Source organism: Hemicordylus capensis, chromosome 4 (assembly GCF_027244095.1).
Source record: "Hemicordylus capensis ecotype Gifberg chromosome 4, rHemCap1.1.pri, whole genome shotgun sequence".
Classification (NCBI taxonomy): Eukaryota; Metazoa; Chordata; class Lepidosauria; order Squamata; family Cordylidae; genus Hemicordylus; species Hemicordylus capensis.
This window is the reverse complement of record NC_069660.1, coordinates 202,306,920-202,328,636: the sequence shown is the minus strand read 5'-3', so window position 1 is coordinate 202,328,636 and position 21,717 is coordinate 202,306,920. Positions and strand designations below refer to the sequence as shown.

General features: G+C 44.1%; 1 protein-coding gene across 5 annotated transcripts in view; it reads right to left on the bottom strand.

The window, feature by feature from the left end:
• CDH20 (cadherin 20) overlaps window positions 1-21,717 on the bottom strand; it is a 278,191-nt gene that overhangs the window by 199,669 nt on the left and 56,805 nt on the right. Inside the window, exon 1 of one of the 5 annotated variants that reach the window (XM_053248509.1) lies at window positions 20,273-20,291. The exons of the other annotated variants lie outside the window; for them this stretch is intronic. The gene's annotated coding sequence lies outside the window, so the exon portion shown is untranslated. Of the gene's footprint in view, window positions 1-20,272; window positions 20,292-21,717 lie in introns of those variants that run through there. 5 annotated transcript variants of the gene reach the window in all.

The window sequence follows — 21,717 nt, the reverse complement described above, 5'->3', positions numbered from 1 at the left end:
TGAGCACTTAAGAAGCACTATAAACTGTACATGTGAAGTAATAGAATTAATAAGGGAACACAAGGTAAAGTACTCAAAGGCTGCATTCAGACACAACACAAAGGTTGAGGAAGGGGGCTCCCAGCCCCTTCCCCTATTAGGGGTTCTTGCTCCCAAGGCTTACTCATGACCTAGGCTGGTCACCAGGATTGGTATGGGTAAACTGAAATCCTTCTTCAAAGATACAGCCACCTGACCTGGGGCGCACTGCCCAGGCATGAGAGTGCCAGGCTATGGGGACACTCCCACACAACCCATGAGAAGGACCATCAGAGGGGAAGGGAGAGAATTGCCAAGCAAATTCAGATATGATGCCTGATGGCAATACATCCCCTTCTCCCATGGACACCTCCCTCATGAGAGTGTCAGGCCATGGGGACTCTAAATAAAGCAAGGTAGCTGTGTGGAGCAAAGCTGTGGGGAGGGGTACCCCAGAGACTGTTTTCCTTGTGGACTGGGTTCAAGCTGCTGTGTAAATGTGCCCCATGCCAGCCTAACCGCCCATGTTGACATGTGCACCCTTGTCTGTGCCTTGGAATGGCCACTCTGCTGTCCTGGGCTGGCTGGAGAATGGGGGCTCCCTTCTCACACGATTCCCTGCACCCACAGGTCTGCATACAGTGCAATACCGGACTGGGACCTTGGATTCTGAATGGGTTTAAAGGTCCTTCCCAGTGTCTCCTCCCTCCCCTCCGTGCATTCATCTGCACATGGTGCAACTAGATGTCCTCCGGGTGCATGCAAGGCTTTAGGGGGATTTGGGAGAAGGTTGCAGATAATGAAGCTCTTCTCACGATCAGTGAGAAGAGCTTTGGGGCTAACTGCAGGGAGAGCACTCCCGCAGACAAGCAGCCGCTCGTGGCTGGGCGGCCCAATAAGCTGCCCACACGACTGCAGGCTCTGTTATATGGGCACAGCCTTCCCCAGTAGACTGGCCCTCTCTTAAGAGGGCTAACCTGCTTTCCAGCAAACTGTCAGAGAGCAGATTTCAGTTAGGTCCACATGGACTATTTTGTTGGTGTCACCCCTCGCAACATCATCTAAGGTTATGGTGGCCATAGCCTGCAGCATCCCCAGCATCCTTTGCCCTCCCTTATTTCCATATCTCCTCCTAGGAAGTTTCAATGTTTCCCTTCCCTCCCTTAATTAAAGTGGAATAACTACCCCCCTAGACCCCCTCCCCCAAGAATTTGGGGTGTGGGGCTACTTGAGGGGGCAATGGTGCCACTGCTTGCATAAGAAGTGCTGCCATGGCATGGCAGGGCACTTAAATGGTTTTAAATGCCCTCTCCATGCTGAAGGTGGGCAGAGCACTCCGAAATTGGCCCCTTCAATATCTTGGTCAAATGCAGCTGCCCCACTGGGTGACAAAGTAGTGGCACTTTGCCCACAGTCAGTCCATGGAGCTTGCTAGGATCTGCCTCAGAGGCTGAGCAGAAGAGAGGAGCTCCCCTCTCCTGTAACTGGAGTTTGGCAGGCTGCGGTTTGGCGAACGTCTGCAGCATTATTTGGAATTACGAATTGAAACCTTGGCCACATTTAACTCCAGTTTGCCATTACATGAGAATGTGGCCATGGTAACGGCTTGCGTTCCTTGGTGCTCTGCATATGTTTAATATCCCCCCAAAACAATTTTAGAATTTGCCCCCGCACTATCTGGTTTCACTGCTACTATAGTGCAAGTTTCAGCATCAAATGCTGCAAAATGTGCAACTAAAAAAAACCAAACAAGACACTACATGCTATTATGTTAGAGACTGGGGAATTACAGGAAGTGTTCTGTGTCTTTTTTTAAATACATTGAATAGCATCAGTTGATACATCTACAGGACTACCATGAGAGAAGTGTGGCACATGTATCAGAAAAAGCTGTCAAGTGGTAAACATCCACATTAATTTTGCAAAAGCAAGTATTTCACTGTCCACATGTCACCCATAATTTAATACTGCATGCAAACCAGATTACAGATTCTGACATGACAAGAAGCTAACAGCACCAACAGACCCTTGAAATAAGCAAAGAACATCTGCAAGAGGACTTACAGAACTGGTACAAGATATTCCCTTATAATAAATTGCACATCTACTTAAAAGGAAAAAAAAAAAACATAATCAGAAGTAAGACAGCATGTTACATTATAGAAATTGTTTTACCTAAGGGCATCTGGCTTTGTGGCCTTCTCATAGGAATGCATAAGTTAAATTTGCCTATATGACTCCAATATTGAGGTAATATAATCTTCTTTATATATATATTTCTCTTAGGCATACCCGTTGCTAATCCCATGCATGGCAGCTCTTGCGAGAATCCGCGAGCAAGCTGCCAGCAGGGGAAGAGGAAAGCGGCAGTGCCAGAGGTGAGGCAGGAAACAAAACGGTGGTGTGGGGTGGGGGGACAAAATAGCGGTGGCAGTGGTGGGGGTTAGGCGGGGGAGGGAGAAAACGGCAGGCAGGGGGCTGGTGGGGGGAGAAAACAGCAGCAGCAGCGGGCAGGCGGGGGAAGAAAACAGCAGTGGTGGGTGGGCTAGGAACGAAATCAGCAGTGGCAGGCAGGCAAAACTAAAGGCAGAGATGCTCTGTGCCCAGCCCAGCTAATTGTCATTATAGCAGAAAGTCACATTTTTGCCACATCCTAAGCACATATCAAGTTTTAGAGTGGAAGCACATGGCACTTTTGCTTGGGAAATGCTAACCTGATGGCTTCTCCACAGCAACTGAGGTCCCCCTCACCATTATGTACCTATGCTCTCCATGTCTAATGGGGCCATCTTGTTATGAGTATCTGGGTCTTCCCTAGTGGCTACTGTGAACATGAAATACGTACCCAGTGGAGATTCACAACATTATTTCTCCAACCCAGGGTGTACTCCAGAATGCTACTACAGGTAGTGGGATCAGTCATCAGGAGAGGGTGTTTTCAGCAGCATCCACATGAGAAAAGGAAGATGTGCTTTGCACCTCAGGCCCCAAAGGAACATGTTTTACTTTCTGATATTCTGGATGACCTAGATAGAACATAGGAGTTTGGCATGCAAATTTCACTGGATAATTGGACTCTGAGGATAATTCTCTGAGGATAATTCTTAGATAATTCTCTGAGGATAATAATCATGATGTCTCTGCAAAGTTTCTTGTGGATAATTTGCCTCACGTGAAATGCAGTAGTTCAATTGTTTGATTGAACCCCAGGAGAACATAGCCAGTCTTGTGGTAGCAAGAATGAAGTGTCCCCTTTGCTAAGCAGGGTCTGTCCTGGTTTGCATTTGAATGGGAGACATGTGTGAGCACTGCCAGATATTCCCCTTAGGGGATGGGCAGATGAAACATACAGGAAGCTCCCAACCAGACAAGCAAAAAAGGAGACACAGAGGCTCTTCTCATGATTAGTGTGAAGAGCCTCTAGGGGGTTTGTGAGAAGAGCCCGCAGACGAGCAGACAGTCTGCTCTGGGTGGCCGCAGTGGCCACCTACACAACTGTCAGCTCTGTCATGGAGCCGGCCAGGGCTGGGGAGTTTGGGGGCTGCGTGGCCCCCAGAAGCTCCAGCAGGCACTGTGTGAATGTCCGCAGGGCATCCTGGAGAGACCCCCGGGCTGGGAGGTTGCTTTTCAGCCTCCCTGTTGGGGGTCTACTCGTGAGTAGCCATGCTGCAGCTACTCACGATTTTAAAAACCAGGTTTGCGGAGCGCTCGGTCTGCAAACTCGGTTTAAGGGGAGGGTTATGGGTTAACCGCCTGGAGGCCACCTGGCTCACCTGAGAGCCCGGTGGTTCTCATGGTCAGGAGAAATTGGGCTAGGCTCCCCTAGCCCGATTTCTCCTGATCGTGGGAATAGCCTCACAGTGCTGTGAGGCATTTATTGAAGCCCACTAAATCTCAGCCTAGAGGTCTTCTTCAGGGGCAATAATTTGTGATATTTCAAAGAGACCTTGAACCAGTAGCCTTTGTCTTCTTACAAGTTTGTAAGAAATTAATGCCCCTGAAGAATGCCTCTAGGCTGAAATGCATTGGGCTTCAATAAATGCTTCACAGCACCTTGAGGCTTTGTCTCCTTTTTTGCTTGCCTTAGGAGATGGGGCCACTCGGGGAAGAGTATCTGCATGGTTGCATGCAGAAGGTTCCAAGTTCTCTCCCTGGCACCTCCAATATAGGGCTGAGAGAGTCTCCTGTCTGCAACTGTGGAGATGCTGCTGCCAGTCTGTGTAGACAATACTGAGCTACATAGATCAGTGGTCTGGCTTGGTATAAGGGAGCTTCCGATGTTCCTATGAACTTCTCAGATGCTTCCTTTGCGATTTATTTATTTAAAATATTTATACCCCACCCCTCCAGTACACTACTGCTTGGGGCAGCTCACAATAATAAAATAGATACAATGTAAAATAAAAGTAATAAAATTAACCAGATTAAGTAAACAAGTTAAAAGTCAGGCTAAAAACCACAATCAGTATTAAATTTCAAATTGAAAGTTATTTTAAAAGCTAAAATTGAGAATTATAAATAACTAAAAACTATAGAATCTACCAGATATAAGCAAAGATGGAGCATTAAAAAGCCTCTTTAAAAAGATGTGTTTTTAGTTGTTTTTTAAAAACAGTGAGGGAGGGAGCATGGTGAAGCTCTTCAGGGAGGGTGTTCCAAAGCTGAGGGGCCACAACCGAAAAGACCTTGGTTTCTTTTAAGATGTCCCATTTCCACCTCCTTGCTTGTATCTGCCAACTTCAAGACATTTTACTTTGTCAAATGCGGATTATACCTTGCCTTGAAAGGCTTGCCTCTAATTAAGGGAGCAAACAGCTATCCAATCTAGCCAGAGGGGAAAAGTCTAGGAGGCAAGAGTGTCTGTTGCAATGTTGGCTGTATCAGGAAAGAAAAAAAGTTGTGTGTTTGTAACAGAAGATTCTGAGACTTCCACTAGGTGGCATGTGAAATGTGGCCAGCCCGTGAAGATGAAAGCCTTAAATGTTAGAATAAGTCAAAGCCTAAAGGAAAAGAGAAGGGCAAAGTCTAAAAAAGATGAAAGAGGAACTGCCTAATCCAACAGTTACAGGAAAGAAGGCCAAGAAGGCCAAGCCTGGAAGTGGAAAGCAATAATAGCCCCATGCCTACAGCTACAAGGAATAAGAGGGAAGAAGCCAGGCTGAAAGCTAAACCCTCAAGCTAATGATTAATAAAGGGGAGGCCTGAAGACACAGAATCAAACACAGTATATAAAACAGAGCTGCCTGAACATGACATCGCAAAGTCTTTTCAAAAACTTTCAGGTTCAGACAGCCTACATTGCTATCAACTGAAATCTCAGGCTGTGTCTATTTCTACCATTCTGAATACAGCAAGAACCAGATGGAATGATGATGAGTATTTTGTACTTTGGGGAGAGGGTAGATTAAGGACACTGCTTCCAAACATGCACAGAAGCCAGGAACTCGATCACAGGAGTGATTGCACCTGTCTGCAGGATGGACAGGGTAGAGTAGACAGCCAAAAGCAAAATCACAATGAAGATTGTATGAGATAGCTGCTGCACATTACAACAAAGCCAGTTAATTGCTATCCAACTCAGAAGTGGGCACACCCTTAAGAACCGTTTGATCACTCGCTGTTAAAACTTCTTTGTGAAGCTGATATAATGAAAGGGATTTGATGTACACACAAGAGTACCATCTTAAGTCAGAGTTGGTGATTTGTGATGGTCTTGAGTACAATGTGTTCTTTCTTGCTAATTACAATTCCTATATAAAGCTAAGAACACATACCTTTGTATACAATGCTAATGCCAATGTTCTAAGCATTCTGCACCAAATCTCCAGATATAACACCTAGAGGCTATTCACATGCGCAGCAGAAATTGGGCTAAGGGAGTCCAGCCTGGTTTCTGCTGCACATGAGAACAACCGGGAGCTGCATGGCTCCCAGTGGCAGCATGGTGGCAGGCCCTCTTAAGTAGCCCACCATTTAACCCAGGTTTGGGGTGCAAGTGCACCCAAACATCGGGTTAATTGATCGTGTGTCAGCTGTGGCTGCTTGCAGCTGTGGTGCACACACAGGGATGCAGGGAGGATCCCAGAAATGCACTGCACACTCGCACGGTGCATTACTGGGGCTCCGGGGGTGGGGTGCCGTTCAGCAGCACTTCCCTGCACCCGACACCCGGACTGCCCGAATGAGGTGTGGCGAGGCACAGGTGCCCGTGGGACAGCCGTCACTCATCTGGGCGGCCAATCCAGCTGCCCAGCAACAGGTGAGTGCTCGTCTACAGGGCAAACCCGCTCTCCCCGCAGACCACTGGCAAGCTCTTCCCACAGATCGTGAGTAGAGCTTCCATGTCTCCTTTAAAATTATCATGCTAATAATGTCCCTACCTACTAATATTGCAAGGAAATTGTGTACTTTTTGACACCCATTGAGGAACATGTCCGAAATAATTTCATTCTTGCAGAAATTATGAGAAACATCCTATCTCTGGGCACCTTTCTCTTTCTGGTATTTAAGCTCACATGTAATATCAGGAAACTCCAAACCTTGTTTTCACCAATGGAGAACATCAAGAGATAGCTCATACTTATGTTTCCTCTAAAGAGGAAAATCCACTGTTTAGGGCCAGTTCAGATATTGGTTTTGGACATTCCCTTTCCCCACCCCCACTCAGGAATATTCAACTGCATGAAGAAAGTTTCCTTTATTTCTGCTACTATGGATATTTATATATCGTTTTTCAACAAAAGTTCTCAAAGTGGTTTACATTAATCAATAAACATCAGTTTTTTAAAATGATCAATCTAAACTAACTATGTTTACTACCAACAATTCATTTATAGATGCCTTTTTGAGATATTGGAAGAAGAGTGAATCCATTTGCCATTTAAACAAGAACTACCATTCTTTCCAGGAACTCCTGGGTCTCTTGGGTGTTTTCCAGGTTACTCCCTGCAACAGGTTCGCAACATGTCCATGAAGTACCCCTCTGTATTGCCAGTGTTTCGACATCGTGGTCGCTGCACTGTCAGCAGGGTGCTGCTCATATTCTGATGCCTTGTTCTGAATATTTTTGATGCGTTTTAGCATTATAACGTTGTAAATGCATTGCAGGAAAGTAGCTGTATTTTCCCATTTTTAGGAGGCTTGCCCCATAGTTTGTGCGTTGCAATGTAGTGGATGTCTTTTTGGCCCCCAGCTGTGCTTGCCTTCTCCACCCACTTGCTGCAGGATCCCAAGAGTCACTGCTGCCACCTCCCTTTGCCTTCTTGCCCCGCTGCCAGTGCTGCTGGCCCAACGCCTCCCTTGGGGGATAGGGTGGGGTACAGCCAGGAGAGGAGACAGCCAGGGGACGGGATGTGATGCTGGGGCATGGAAAGAGAAGGAGGCAGCGAGGCCCTGTCAAGGTGAGTGGCTGACTGGTGGTTAATCTTTAACATTTGCTTACTGCAAGGCAACAGACTCCCCCACCCCTTGTTTACTACAAGGAAGCCCTGCAAACTATTCTCAGTGCTATGTGGTATGGAGGCTCATTCTTCAATTCAAGGGTTTGTTAATATCTAAAGCCTCTCTCCCTATATGATTTAATTTTTTTTTTTTTGCTCGGGTTCTTGTGCAAATGCACAATCCCTTTCTGTTTCCTTAATACAGAGGCAATCAAGGGATTGTACTTTGTGCCATGGTGCTCCCCCAGTGGCCGTTTTGCCAAAAAAAAAAAAAAAAAAAAGCCTAGAGAAAAATTATATATTTTTTAAAAAGTTGTCATGTCATTCCCGCTCTGTGACCCCACTGGCCTGAAATGGAGGAGGAGGAGAGGGCAGTGAATGCGATTCCGGTGGAATATGGACACCCCCTGCCCGGAAAACCCACTGCAGTGGTGGGCTATTTGAATGGCCACAACCCTGTCATGATGCATTGGGAAACACACTGAAAAATGCTGTGCTCACGGTTTCTGGCCGCTAGGGATGTGCACGAACCTGTTCGGTGTTCTATTCTTACAACACCAAACAGGTTTGGAAGCCCTGTATTTGAAACGGTTCGAATGTGGGGGTGGGGGTGGCTTTAAGGATGGGGGAGGGTACACACACACCCCAGCCATGCTTCCCCCTCCAGTGCTCTGTGTATAAATAGTCCGGCGGGGCGGCAGTGTACCTTCTTGCCGCCCCTTTGTTTCACTGACTGTAAGTGATCGTAAGTGCCACCCCTGCGCACGGACGACACATGCATAGCACTTCCGGTTAGTGAAACAATTGGGCAGCAAGGAGGTATGCTGACACACTGCTGGACTATTTATACACAGAGTGCCAGAGGGGGAAGCGCAACGGGTGGTGGTGGTGTAAGTGCAACCCCCGTCCTTAAAGCCACCCCCACCTCACCATCAGCTCAAAGGGAGCCAGTTCCATGCATATCCCTACCAGCTGCTGCCTAATACTATTGCACTTGGCAACATGTTAAGCCGCGCAAATCCCATAATCTGGAAAACACCCAGCACAGCAACTTCTGCAAATGCTACAGTAAGACACTTGCTGAAACTTTGGTGATGGCAGAATTCACTGTAATTGAGACCTACATGTTCCTGGAACATACATTACACTGTTCACATGAAGAGACCACACTTATATATAAAGAAAGGCTGCAGGTAGCATTGAACCAGCTTTTGCGCTTTGCAGAAATTTTATTGAGCCATTTTCAATCATGTTGTTAGCCACCTGGAAAACTGCTTGTATGGTTGCTAGCATTCTTCCTCAACATGTTAATATGCATCTAATCCCCCATTCCATGTCTTCTCTGCACAATTACTCATATGCATGCATGGCTTACTTAAAAGCAAAACAAATTTATGCAACAAACTCTGGCAAGAGCTAATTGTATATGTGTCACTTCTGAAAAAGATGACAGGAAACTTCCACATGAAATCAGAATACTGGCAGAGCCAAGCCGTGGAAAAATTACAAACTGGAACAGAGAGAACAACTCACCATACTTGTACCTCATACTATTCCTATAGTCATGCCAGGAGCTACCATGCTGGGATCTGTGACTTATCTCCCTTCATCCCATGCTTCTGAACTAGAGACTCAGTCCAGACAAGACAGAAGTATGGTTGGTTAGTGGTTCCTCTGCCCAGGTGAATGATGTTCAGGCTGTTCTAGATGAGGTTGCACTCCTCCCTGAAGGACCAGGTTCACACTTTGGGGCTGCTCATCGATCCAGCATTGTTGCTAGAGGCTCAAGTGGCCTCTGTGGCACAGAGCGCCTTTTATCAGCTTCGGCTGATATGCCAACTGTGACCTTACCTAGATAGAGATAGACTGGCCACAGTTACTCATGCTCTGGTAACCTCTCACTTGGATTACTGCAATGCATTGTACTTGGGGCTGCCTTTGAAAATGGTCCGGAAACAGCAGTTGGTACAAAATAAGCCTGCAAGATTATTAACTGGGACTGGCTACTTTGATCATATTACACCAATGCTTTGTCAGCTTCATGGGCTCTCAGTCCATTTCTGGGCCCGATTCAAAGTGCTCCTTTTAACGTTTAAAGTCCTAAATGGCTTAGGACTGGGTTACCTGAGAGAGTGCCTTGCCCCATATGATCCAACCTGGACCTTAAGATCTTCTTCAGAGGCCCTGCTTCTAGTGTCTCTGCCAAAAGAGGTGAGCCAGGGGGCTACTAGAGAAAGTGCCTTTTTGGTGATCACACCCTGTTTATGGAAGAGCCTCCACAGGTTTGCCTGGCACCATCACTTTGTTCTTTTAGATGCCAGGTGGAAGACCTTTCTGCTCACTCGGGTTTTTTAGAACGGATTTTTAAAAAACAAGGTTTTAAATTGTTTTGTATTGTTGTTGGGTTTTTTGGTGTGTTGTGATTTGATGTGTTATATGTGTTTTATTGGATGTTTTAATGTTATATTGTGAGCTGCCCAGAGAACAATTTGTTATGGGGTGGCTAACAAATACAGTTTATTATTATTTATTATCATTATTTTGAATGAGTCTTGTTCACTGTTCATGCACTCATATATCATAGCTGGATCTAGGTCAAGTCTACATGATTTGTACAAACCACCCATGCTAAACACAGGTATTGTGGCCTTCCAGGTATTTAACCCTCATCCAGACACATGATTTTTTACACACGAGCAGGATTACCTATTTCCAAATAGTCTCATTGTTTACACTAGATGTCCCCCAAATTTTTCAGACCACAGATCCCACAATAATTTAACATTTCACTGAGGGGAGTGCAGCAGTGACACCCCGCCCATCCCAAACATGGTGCCCTGCACAACTCACTGAGAACATCAGTTGTGAGGTAAGAAAAATGAACATTTCAGCCCCACGCTAATGAGGATCCATACTGCAACATCTCAGTTCTCAGCATTTCAGCTGAAAGGATACACTATGACTGACCTAAAGGCAATCATCACAGGCCCGGGAGCTGGTCAAGTGCATTTTACAGGCCACTCTTCCACAATCATCACATATTTTGCTTGTCTTCTTATCATCTATCCTGGGCACACTCTAGGGATGTGTGAGCTGGCTCAATTCGAACCAGACCAGCCTCAGTTCTAAGAACCGGTTCACGGGCTGGTTTGGGGTATACAAGTAATAAGGGATTCTCTAGCCTAAGGCCAGGGGGCAGGCAAAAGGGTCCTTAGTACCTTTTATCTTCAGGCTGCGGTGGCAGCGCGTTTCCAGAGACATTGGAGGCAGTGGGGGGCGGTGGCGGGGACTCCTCCAAGCCTCCCCAAAGATAGCCCAGGTTGGCTGTGGCCCGGTTCAGGCCTCTGTGTTTGTTTGGAGGCCAGAACCGGACCACAGCCAGCCCAGGCTGCCATTTGAGAGGCTGGTGGGGGGCTTGGATGAGTCCCCGCTGCCACCCCCCTGATGTCTCCGGTGCCAAAGTGGCCTGGAAATAAAAAGTACTAAGGATCTTTTCACTCCTCCCCCACACCCCATATCCTTAGACTAGGGTATCCTCTTTTACTTGTCTGAACCCAGAATCTGGATTCCAACTGAAACGTCCAAACCAGTTCCATGCACATCCCTAGATCACTCTGCAGTCACCTCCTACATTATGGTATGATAGCAGCAGGCAGCAGCCTTCTTACTGTAGTATGTGTACTCTTATCATGCAGGAAGTTCCTGCAGCACCCGTGTGTGATGCTGAATGGCAGGCAGTAGCACTCTCCTTTTTCTGTTCTCCTCACCACCACAAGGCAAGTGGTAACTTCAAGAAAGCATGCTGAGCTTCCTGCTGCTGCTGTTCATAAGTGGAGGATGAGGCAGAGCAAAGACGGCCCTTTGTGGAGCATTACAGAGTGAAGACTTCATTGTTTTAAAAAAACAGGGGCTGACATGATGCACAAGCCCTACAAAGACAAGAGGTACTGCTGCTGTAGATCCAGTGCTGTTGTTGAGAACTGCAGTTGCACTACAAGCATTACCGTATTTTTTTCCATTGTCACAAACAAGAAAAACTACAGTAACTCTTGTAGTACAACCACAGTTCTCTGCGGTGGCATCACTGCTTCTGGAACTACAGCAGTGGCAGTGCAAGTCCATCCTGTCTCTGTCAGGCTTGTGCATTATGTCAGCCACCATAAGCATCTTCATCTTGCTGTCTCTATAAAAATTTCCTCATACACACAAGGAAATCTTATGTAGATTTAACTAAAGGTTTTTTCAGCAACAACTCTATTTTCCTCCTCCTCCTTCCTTTTCATTTCTGACTCCTCCCTGATACTTTCTACAGGATCCCCACTGGGACAAATGTCCAAACAAACTGCAAAAGATTACTGGATAGAATACAACACATTCCTTCCCTTTAGAACAACAACAAAAATTCCCTTTATAACAACAAAAAATCTAGCGACAAAGTCTTGAAGGCTTTTAGGTGGTCTCCTCTCATGCACACTTCTCCTAAGTCTTGGGTTCTCTGGCACCAGAGCTGTTCTTCTGATACTGAGGATTGCCCATCACTTTCATCAGCCTCATCGGCAAGGTCAAAACTGGAGGCAAGATCAAATCCTTTTCAGGTGATTTCCCTGTAGTAGAATGGGGTATAGTTCAATAAGTAAACAGAGTTCCATGGATTGCCTCTTTCCTGGGTTATTGTTGTGTAGTAGCCAGTTGTAAACTTTCACTAATCTGTTCAGTCTTTCCACTAAGGCATTCCCTCAAGGATGGTACAAGGGAACAGTCTTGTGTGTTCTCCCATGGTTATGCAAGTATTGCTCCATTTCAAACAAGGTAGCCCATTGTCAGTCACTAGTTCTTTAGGAGGACCTTCCCTCGCAAAACCTGCAGTCATGAACTGGACCACCTTGTTTGCAGCAATGATGTCAGCAAATGAAACTTTTGGCCACCTGGAATAGTAATCCACCATGACCATAACCTTTGTTTTGTGGGTTGGTTATCAAAAGGCCTAATTATATCCAGAGAACGTTTTTCCCAGGGACCAGTGGGATACTCTACTGGAGTCAAGGGGGTGGGGTGATGAGGCCATGGCTAAAAAGGACATTCACTTAGCCCCTCTCCCCACATTTCTGGCTCCAGCCCAGTCCTCATTACCAGCAGAAACAACCAAGATTCTACAGGAGCCATCTTTACAAGCAGTATCTGGGTTAATCACTGCATAAAATTTCAAAAGAAGTAGAGCTAGTCCCTTTCTGTGGTAAATAGTAATTTTAGGAAACTGCAGCAAAACTCCAAAATCCTGCTGTCCCTTACATGGACACACCCATGAATTGTGTAAAACCAACATTTCCACTCCCACTTCAGTTCTGCATCTACTAGAGAATTTATGCTGGTGGAGGAATCATCCTTAGGGCAGGGAAATGATACAGTGAAGCTGTTCACACGAGTAGCCCTACCCAGGCTTGAGCAGCCCTACCTGTGTAGGGCTGTTTGTGTGTAGCACCAGGATTGAGGCCAATCCTGGAGCTGGCCTCCTGGGTAGCCTGGGATTTTTACCTGACCATTTACCTGGAATGTTTACCATGGTGGAATCCTTCAATGTGCTGCACTCACTGTGTGGTGATTTGTGGGATATCTGGAGGCCAGGATGCATTTTCCTGGCCGTCAGAATGCCACACGGCTTGCAAAAGCACCACGCAGCACAGGACCACGCCAGATCGCCTGGGGGAAAGAAGGTACTATCCTGCCTTCCCCCCTCCCTGGCACTCTAAAATGTCATATACACTACCTTACTATGCAGGTAACACAGTCAATGTTAAACCACAGTGGTTCCCTGGCTCAACTTGTACAACTAATGCAAGTAGTGTTGCAGCCACTTTGTTTTCTGCCCCACCAGAAAAAAACACCCAGAATTGTGGCATTTTTAGATGGTGGCAATCCTAAGTGGAGAGCAGGTCTTGCAGTAGCAAGCATGAAATGTCCCCTTTGCTAAGCAGAGTTTACATCTGGATGGGTGACTACATGTGAGCACTGTGTGCTGTAAGATATTCCCCTTAGGGACAGTGCTCCCTCTAAGACGTGCACATGTGCACATGCTCAGAGAGGCATGTGAATGTGACCTTCAGGGTCATGGTAGAGGCATCCCACTCCAGGGTTGATAGTTTCTCTGCTGTTGGGGAGAATGAAGGTCTTGGGGAAGGAGGACATCGGTCTGAGGAAGAGGGAAATCAGGCTCTTTACTGGAGGACTGGAAAGTAGGGGTGAATAGAGCCAGTTACTCTCCCCCTGCTAAATAAAGATAATCACCATGTTAAAAGGTGCCTCTTTGCTAGGTTAGCAGGGGCTAACTAAGTCCAGGAGGATGCCAGCATGGCTAACAGGTAATGTCAAGGAAGCCATAAAAGGGAAGAAGACTTCCTTCTGAAATTGGAAGGCCTGTCCAAATGAAGAGAACAGAAAGGAACACAAACTCTGGCAAAAGAAATGCAAGGTGACAATAAGGGAGGCAAAAAGAGAGTTTGAGGAACATTTAGCTAAAAGTGGGATAACAAAAACTTCTTTATATACATCTTTAGCAGGAAAACTGCCAGGGAGGCTGTTGGACCATTAGACAATGAGGGAGTGAAAGGGATTATTAAGGAGGAAATGGAGGCTGCAGAGAAGCTAAATGAGTTCTTTGTGTCCGTCTTCACAGCAGAGGATACTGAGCACATACCTGTTCCTGAACCAGGCTTTTTCGGGATGGAGGCTAAAGAACTGAGTCAGATAGAAGAGACAAGAGATGATGTTCTAAACTCTATGGAAAAACTGAAAACTAACAAATCACCAGGGCTGGATGGCATTCATCCAATAGTCCTCAAACAACTTAAATGTGAAATTGCCGACCTCCTTGCTAAAATATGTAACTTATCCCTGCAATCAGGCTCTGTACTGGAGGACTGGAAAGTAGCAAATGTAACACCGATTTTCAAAAAGGGATCCAGGGGCAATCTGGGAAATTACAGGCTGGTTAGCTTAACGTCTGTTCTAGGCAAATTGGCAAATGGCTCCTGTAACAAATGTGGGTCTCATTTAGACCATGCAGGATCCTTACTGTTTGAGAATCAGATCCTAGTTTGAATATTGCTTCTGCCCCAAAAGAGTAGAGGTACTCCTCAAAAGCTATTAAGCATTAAACATATAGGTATTGAGTAACAAAGCCAATGTATTTAACATGGGACCTATGACTTCTGAATGCATCCTTAGACTTTATATGCAAAGTCTTTTGAAAGGGTTTTTCTGTTTAATGACCAGGGAATTTCTACAATAGCGGATGAGATTTTCAAAAAAGTGATGGGTTGTCTGTAGTGAGCAAACTTAAAATATGTAGCAATTCTTTGGCACAAGTGATCCTGGAGGGGAAGATTTGTTCCTGAAGTTTGTCTCAGAAGTTTTTCTGCATATATTAGGAGTTGCCTTGGGTCAGTTTTAACTGAAGTATGCTGAATTTGCTCACTTTTTGAAAGAGAATTCATGCAAAAAGTTCAGCTGCACTTTAGGCAGTGTTTTTGCTATACCTGAACTAATTTTTGTCATGCACTTTTCTTCTAAGGTGAATCTCCCCAACCAAATATAACAGGTGAATTCTCCAAGGCACACATGACTGTTTAGAATTAGAAGGCAAAAACCATTTTTTCCCAAATTAAACATCACGAAGCTCTCTTATTATTCACATTCACCTCTCACTTGGAAATTATTTGACATAAATCCCAAATGAACCTTTTATGTCATAGAGCTCTTAGCATATAAAAATTAGGAATTGATTTTACTGTACTTGCATTTGAGTCTGATAAATTTATTCAGCATTTTTATGAATCTCACCTGTAGACCCACTAGCATTCTGCTATGATTTAGTCCCACACAGTAAACCAAGGCATACTTCAAGTAGGATTTTGTGGAATGTTTCTCTCGCTTTGTGACAATTTGCTCATCTTATTGAGTCTCTTTTTGCTTCCTTCAAAATTCCTCAGATGTTTTACCTGAGCAAAGACTTGCAAACATGCCTTCAAACTTCACTTTAAGCACAATTTGGTAAGGATGTAAACTTCAGGTGAAACCAACTGCCTTATTAATCATAATGCCAGTCTTCAAAATCTAAAATAAAATTCTGGAATTGGGATATGAAGTTGATGGATATCCAGCTACAAGATCTGGCTCTGCAAAACATTTTAGAGAGCATATCCAGGTGATTCCACTGATCCCTGGGAAGCATTATTTTGACAAAATGTATAGCTTTGACCACCTTTGACTAAAACCACAAACCCTACAAACTTTCATTGACATGTCTGAAATTTTTGACAATAAACTTTTGCAAAGTTGAATATACATACACAAGGCTGCAATCCTAAGCAGATGTTCCTGACAGTAAGTCCCATTGAATATAGTGGAATAAACAATAAAAAAGTGTAATGTAACACTATGAATTACAAAATACTGTTAATAGCAATCATGACAAATTGGGGCAATTTACACGAGTGTCTGAATGATGGAGAGAGAGAGAGAGAGAGAGAGAGAGAGACAGAGACAGAGACAGAGACAGAGAGAGATTCATACCACCTTTCATCCTAAGACCTCAGGGTAGTTAACAAAAAGATAAAAACTATATATATATATATATATATATATATATATATATATATATATATATATATATAAATACAACCTCAAAATGGAACAGGTACAATTTAAAAAGATTGCAGGGGACAACTCTTTGACCAAAAGCCTGAATAAAAAGGGCAATCTTCCATTTCCTGCTAAAGGCTGGGAGAGAGAGAACCATGCAGATCTCAGCCACAAGTGAGTTCTATAGCCTGGGGACAATTACCGAGAAGGCCCAATTCTGCATGCTTGACAAATGGACCTCAGCAGGTGTCAGCACAAGAGCAGAGCCCTCCCAGCCAAGCTAGTCAGGTGGGTAGATTCAGTTGGGAGCAGGTGGTCCGTTAGGTACCCAGGTGCCAAGTCATTTAGGGTTTTTAAGGTAATTATCAGTTCCATGAATTGTACCCAGAAACAGACTGGCAGTCAGTGCAGTGCCTTCAAGTGCAATGCCTTCAAGTAATATGTGCACTCCGAGCAGTCCCAGAAATCAATCTGGCAGCTGCATCATGCACAAACAAGATATTATATATCTTGTTCATATGAAAGCAGCAGTTTATTGTAGAAATCTTTAAAATTCTATTGTCCTAACTGATAATATTAACTGGTTCCTGGTAACTTAGTTGAAATAAGTGAACAATGAATGAAAATGGATTAGCCATGTGGATGAACCAAAGTTCATACACTGGTTTGGTGGTGAATTGATTTGGATGAGGTCTGAACTGGTTTGGTGCCATGGGGAGTGGTGAGCGGGATCTTTAAAAAAAAGGAGAGCAAGTTGTGCTGTGATGGCGCTGTGCCCAAGAACTTGCATGTGGTGCCGGCATGCACATAGCATCCATGCATGTGTCATTTGTATGGTCAGCACCACCATGCTGACCATGCAAATGGCACCCACACATTCTCGGATGCCAAGTGTGTGTTGGCACCATGCGCTAGTTCTTGGGGCAGCATCACTGCCACAGGAAGCTGCATGTGGCAGCAAAGGGCAGGCAAGGACCTGCTCTCCTTTTCTTTAAAGATCCTGCTTGCCACTCCTCTCCCACCAGAGCCAAACCAGTGCCGAACCACATCCCTAAAATGGTTGTTGTATAAAGACCCTTGTGGAAATCCGGAGTGAAAAATGTCCAAAATGAAATGTCCAAAATGAAAAATGTCCAAATGTCCAAAGACTCACATCTTTCTGACCAGCAAGATCAAACAACTTGATACTATTCCACTCTTTTCAAGGTTCTTTTTCGTGAAATAATCCAACTATTTTTGTCTTAGACTCTAAGAATCAGCACCAACCTCCAGGAAGATTTTCACATCCGACTTTTAGCTCACATCTCCTCCAGAATGGAGAAGATGCGTTCACCTATCAGCCAATTTTACCCTGAAGTCACTGCAAGCGATTGGGGAGCACTTCACACACCTGGGTTATTTCATCATGCGTTAGAGTGTAGCCCAATTTATATCCAGGGTAAAAAAAAAATCCACTTTTTGTGTCAGATTTTTTGGGCAACTTCGAACTCGCAGTAAAGCCTTGCAGAAAAGCCACAGAAAAGCCTGCTGTCTAGGAAAGCTCCAGATGACTACTGAAAGCAGTCCTGGAGATTTTAATGGCTTGATGTTGTGAAAAATACCAAGGGGAAATAATCTCCAAAAATAGCTTCAGAGTTGGTAGCCCTACCTTTTGCACTCTTCCCATTCGAGAAAAAATAGTTCAGTTTATCTTTTGTTGATATTGTCAATTGTTATAAAATAGAGCAATCCATCTAATCTATTACAAGTTATAAGGCTTGTAGAATGTCCATGAGACCATTTTATATAAGACATGACATAGTAGAAAGGCATATTCTTTACTGTGTTAACTACAGACTTCCTTTTACTCAATAAAATATCTTTAATAGTTTCCACTGGGATGTTCTCAGTGGTTGGGGGGAAAAGAAAACACCCAACATGCTTCAAGCACAGTTGAATGAAATTTTATAGACCTTTCTTACAAATGAAATCAACATTCAGCACTGAACCATCATTCTCAGAGTATTGATCTTGCAAAGAAAAAGTATATTTATTTTAACTAAATTGGGATTTGAAGCTTGTGATGACAAAACAAGATATTGTCTTAATTGTTCATCCATATTATCCATACGAACCAGAGGTCCCTAACCTCAATGCCATGTTTACATATGTTTACGGTTTAACATTTGAATGCTACTAAAAGTAATTTATCTGAGATAACTACATATACTTTGATCTGAGAAAGGCTGTCCTTACAATCTCCCACAGACTGTGCATCTCCCCAACACAGGGAGCTGAAAATATAGGTCATGATAGACCTGTTTAGATGTCACATAGAACCAAGGTTTAATCATGGTTGTGTGCAACATTCCTGAGCCTGAAACATGTGCATGAAGGGAGAAGGTTTCTGGTTCCAATCAGGGGTGTACCAAGGTTGGAGTGGGCCTGGAGATGAGATTTTAAAATGGGCCCCTCACTGCCTTCCTCTCCTTCTCCTGGCCCCATATCTCTGCTGCAGAAGAACATTAAGGACACTAGTAATATAGTGCAGCAGATTAACCGAGGACAGGAGACAACACTTACAAGGTGTAACCAAATAATACAACAGTATCAGCTTACAAGAGGGCAATTCATGCTTTCTACCACAAGACCAGCTCTCCTCCTGTGGGTTCCAAAAGAAGCTTCTGTTCCAAGATTAACAATTTTACTCAGGGCTGTAGCATGGTGGGATTTAAAAAAACACAACAGCAATATTTTTCATTTGGAAAAGGCTGATGAAGGGATATCCAGGCAAACCAGTTTAAAATTAGCAAATGATCAGGAAGGATGCTAGGCTAGCTCTGCTCTTAAAAACCCCTGCCACCACCCCCTCTTTTCTTTCCACAGAGAGGTAAAAGACTCATTGCAAGTTGGAAGAAGATCACTTCACATGGGTCATCAGGACTTAGAGGGAAGAACCCAACCATTTAAAATCATTTTTTAAAAAGTTAAAAATAGCTCAGGCACAAACATTCTCTTTCACACAAACACCCTCCATAAATGTGGGAAGCAGAAGGGGAAAAAACCAAATCACACACAAAAACCACACAGATAATAGTTGTTTGACTTTCCTTTCCACTTGAACAGCTTGCTAGCTTCCAGTGCCAGCTCTGTCCTAACAGCACTCAGTTGCTGAGTGTGGGAGGAGCTCAAGGAGCCTTTCTGCTGCTGCTGATGCCACTTTCCTCCGCTCCCATTGATAAAAGGGAAATTGAGAGTCACAGAGAACCTGCTTGGGGAGACTGCAACTCACACACCTGGCTACGAGACTGGAGAGAGGGCAAGGATTGGCCTTGGGGGCCCCTCAGTGGACCCCTCAGAGGCTGTGGGCCAGGAGACATTCATCTCCCTTTGTCTCATTAACAGTACACCTATTGTTCCAATTCTGGGTTTAAACAAGTTAGGATTCGCCATGATGTCTGAACTTGGCAAATTCTAGCTCTCTGGTGTGTTTTCAAAATCTAGTTAAAAGAAGCCAAGATTTGCTGAGTTCAGCCATCGTGGCAAACCCAGAAACCAACTTTGAAAGTAGAACCTTTCCTTGTGCACCAAGGGGAGTGGAGAATTCATGAACTTGAGTCTCAGGAATGTTGCATGGAATCAGGATTAAACCATGGTTCTGCATGATATCTGAACTGCAACAATATTTTCCTAACACCAAAGATTAGGCTGTTTCCAGACATGGAAGTGATCATCCACAATCCAAACAGACTACGTTAAAGTAGCTACCATTGTATCAGAATAGCAATATTAACTTGAAATGCTCCCCTTCCAAAAAACGCATACCTGCCAACCTGTCCCTATTTTCCCATTCTGGTGAATCTGAAAACAGGGACATGTTGGCAGGACAAAGTATGTCTTCCACCAAGGTACTTCCTGTTATGCTTTCTGCTCCCCACTATCATAGCTGCTTAGAACAACTATAGTAGGTCCCTTTAGAGGTCAACAACGGGATTTAGTCTGAGCTTTTACAACTTGACTGTGGTAACAGTTGCTGCTTGTTCTAATGATAAAAATTCCCTCCCATATCCTTTGATGGCGACTGGCCCTCCAATCTGCAAAACCACCAATGAAAAAGGAGCCATTTTGCAGAGCGTTAATTGCACATTCCGAACCACTGCAGGAGAATGGCTTGCCAGTGAGAACACAAGTTGCAATACCTCTAGGATATGCAGAGGTGTGCCCAGTAGTTTAGGGTCTTGATGTGGGGGTGAGGGAGATACAAACTCCAACTGTAATGCCCCACTTTCATCATTTCTTGAGCTCCAAGAGAATCCAAGAGAAGCAGTGTCTGGAAAAGTAAGAAGCAGGGGCATGTTCAGAAAATGAACATTTTCCCCACTCTAACATTTTTTGCACATATATATATAATAACTGCTTATCTTTTAAATCATATGTACATTATATTTTATTGGTTTTAAATATATAGGCTATTAATTTCTGAGATCCAGGCAAATATCAATAAAAATAATATTTAATGGCAGACATCCTGACTAATGAAACACGTTTGTGAAGAGGCTCTGAGGGGACACGCTGGGAGTCCTCACACGACAGCCCCAATCCTCATGTGTGCATGCTGCTGCTCCACTAGCTAATGTTTCCAAGTGTTGTGCAGGTAACATCACTCACCATATGCTCAGAGGCATACATTACCAAATTCTTCTTAAACACAGCTGTCATGCTAATCCACAGATTTTTCTGTTGCCATCAGTCTACATAGGTAGTGGACTAGAGCATGGAGGACCTAGCCAAATTGTGTTTCCATGGTCATGATTTTGTAAGCCAATACAGTATCTCAGACTGGAAATCATGCCCCCATGGAATGAACATAATGGGCCATTGAATCTCCTCACTATTTGGAGCTCAGTTGGAGCTGCCACACCCATAATTCATACCTGCCAACATGTCCCTGTTTTCCCATTCACCTGAATGGGAAAATAGGGACATGTTGGGAGGTTTGATAAATATCCTGTATACCAAAGGCATTTTGCTTTAATTGAATCTATTTTAGGTTCCTGGAGTTTGCTTACACAAGCAGACTACAACATCTGTAGCCATAATCATGAGTGTTTCAGTCAGTCAGAAAAATAGACTGAACAATAAACAAATAAATTTTCCAGTATAACAACAGAGTGTACTCAGGTTAAAATTCAGTACATGGTATATGAGATGGTACAGTTTATGCATATGTGTATATAATTTGTTTAAAGACTTTGCTCATTTTTGCAGATTGTATTTGAGCATGTTCATATCTATGGTACAACTGCCAACGTCCTTCCATGAAGCAGTTTGGGGATCACACCTCCCTGTAATTGCACTTTGGAGCTGTTGAAATTGTGGAAATTGTTACAGTCTCACTTTCTACAGGCACATGAGCATGCATCATGTGTTTATTTGTGCTAGTTCTGTTGTTGCTTTTACCTTTTATTGTACACCACCCTGGTAAGCTTTTATGAGGGATAGCTTAGAAATTTGTCTGAACTGGCCCTTTGTTAAATGAATATTTCCATGAAAATATTGTGGTTTTAGAATACATGAAGATAAAGTGATCAAAGTGAAGAGATCAGTGAGCAACAGCATATTAATGTAATGGTTATCACTATGG